Here is a 2,627-nt window from a genome sequence, read left to right on the forward strand (position 1 = left end):
CCGATGTCTACGGGAGCTTCTATTCTTGTAGACAGGTGTTGGGCCTCCAAGAGCGAGAGGTTTGTAGAACAGACAACAAGTTTCCCTTAAGTGGATCACCCAAGGTTTATCGATCTCGTGGAGGAAGAGGTCAAAGATATCCCTCTCATGCAACCCCGCAACCACAAAGCAAGAAGTCTCTTGTGTCCCCAACACACCTAATAGGTGCACTAGTTCGGCGAAGAGATAGTGAAATACGAGGTGGTATGAATAAGTAGTAGCAACGGCACCAGAAAAGTGCTTTGCCCAGGACGATAGAACAAGCAGTAGTAACGCAGCAAGTAGTAACACAAGAAAACAAGTAAACAAGCAACGATAGCGATATTTAGGAACAAGGCCTAGGGATTAGACTTTCACTAGTGGACACTCTCAACATTGATCACATAACGTAACGGATAAATGCATACTCTACACTCTTGTTGGATGATGAACACATTGCGTAGGATTACACGAACCCTCAATGCCGGAGTTAACAAGCTCCACAATAATGCTCATATTTTAGTAACCTTTAGTGTAAGATAGGTCAAAAGACTAAACCAAGTACTAGCATAGCATGCACACCGTCACCTTCATGCATATGTAGGAGGAATAGATCACATCAATATTATCATAGCAATAGTTAACTTCGCAATCTACAAGAGATCATGATCATAGCATAAACCAAGTACTAACACGGTGCACACACTGTCACCTTTGCACACGTGGAGGAGGAATAAAACTACTTTAATAACATTGCTAGAGTAGCACATAGATAAATTGTGATACAAACACATTGCAATCATAAAGAGATATAAATAAGCACCTCACTATGCCATTCAACAGTTAATAAGTATTCTGTGAAATATAGCCTAAGAGACCCACACGGTGCACACACTCGTCACCTTTACACACGTGGGACAAGGAGTCTCCGGAGATCACATAAGTAAAATTCACTTGACTAGCATAATGACATCTAGATTACAAGCATCATCATATGAATCTCAATCATGTAAGGCAGCTCATGAGATTATTGTATTGAAGCACATAGGAGAGAGATGAACCACATAGCTACCGGTACAGCCCCGAGCCTCGATGGAGAACTACTCCCTCCTCATGGGAGCAGCAGCGGTGATGAAGATGGCGGTGGAGATGCCAGCGGTGTCGATGGAGAAGCCTTCCGGGGGCACTTCCCCGCTCCGGCAGGGTGCCGGAACAGAGACTCATGTCCCCCAGATCTTGGCTTCGCGATGGCGGCGGCTCTGGAAGGTTTTCCGTATCGTGGTTTTTCGCCTCAGGGTTGTCGCGACGGAGGCTTTATACAGGCGAAGAGGCGGCGCAGGAGGGTCGAAGTGGTGGCCACACCATATGGCGGCGCGGCCGGGGCCCGGGCCGCGCCGGCCTATGGTCCGGGGGCCCGATGCCCCCTCCGGTCCTTCCCGGGTGTTCTGGATGCTTCCGGTGAAAATAGGAACCCGGGTCTTCGTTTCGTCCAATTCCGAGAATATTTCGTTACTAGGATTTCGAAACCAAAAACAGCGAAAAACGAGAACCGGCACTTCGGCATCTTGTTAATAGGTTAGTTCCGGAAAATGCACGAATATGACATAAAGTGTGCATAAAACATGTAGGTATCATCAATAATATGGCATAGAACATAAGAAATTATCGATACGTCGGAGACGTATCAAGCATCCCCAAGCTTAGTTCCGCTCGTCCCGAGCGAGGTAAAACGATAACAAAGATAATTTCTGAAGTGACATGCCATCATAAACTTGATCATATTGTAAACATATGTAATGAATGCAGCGATCAAAACAATGGTAATGACATGAGTAAACAAGCTGAATCATAAAGCAATGACTTTTCATGAATAGCACTTTCAAGACAGGCATCAATAAGTCTTGCATAAGAGTTAACTCATAAAGTAATAATTTAAAGTAAAGATATTGAAGCAACACAATGGAAGATAAAGTTTCAGCAATTGCTTTCAACTTGTAACATGTATATCTCAATGATAGTTTGTCAACATAGAGTAATATAACAAGTGCAATATGCAAGTATGTAGGAATCAATGCACAGTTCACACAAGTGTTTGCTTCTTGAGGTGGAGAGAGATAGGTGAACTGACTCAACATAAAAGTAAAAGAAAGGTCCTTCAAAGAGGAAAAGCATCGATTGCTATATTTGTGCTAGAGCTTTGGTTTTTGAAAACATAAAGAGAGCATAAAAGTAAAGTTTTGAGAGGTGTTTGTTGTTGTCAACGAATGGTAGTGGGCACTCTAACTACCTCATCAACCAGACTTTCAAGAGCGGCTCCCATGAAGGACGTTATCTCTACCAGCAAGGTAGATCATCCCTCTTCTCTTTTGTTTACACATGTACTTTAGTTTAGTTTTTCTTTATTTATGGATGACACTCCTCCCAACCTTTTGCTTACACAAGCCATGGCTAACCGAATCCTCGGGTGCCTTCCAACAATCACATACCATGAAGGAGTGTCTATTTGCAAAATTAAGTTGCTTATCGATGAATCAGAGCAAAACATGTGAAGAGAATTATTAATGCAAGTTAATTAATCGGGGCTGGGAACCCCATTGCCAGCTCTTTTG

The sequence above is a fragment of the Lolium rigidum genome, chromosome 7, assembly GCF_022539505.1.
Source record: "Lolium rigidum isolate FL_2022 chromosome 7, APGP_CSIRO_Lrig_0.1, whole genome shotgun sequence".
NCBI lineage: Eukaryota > Viridiplantae > Streptophyta > Magnoliopsida > Poales > Poaceae > Lolium > Lolium rigidum.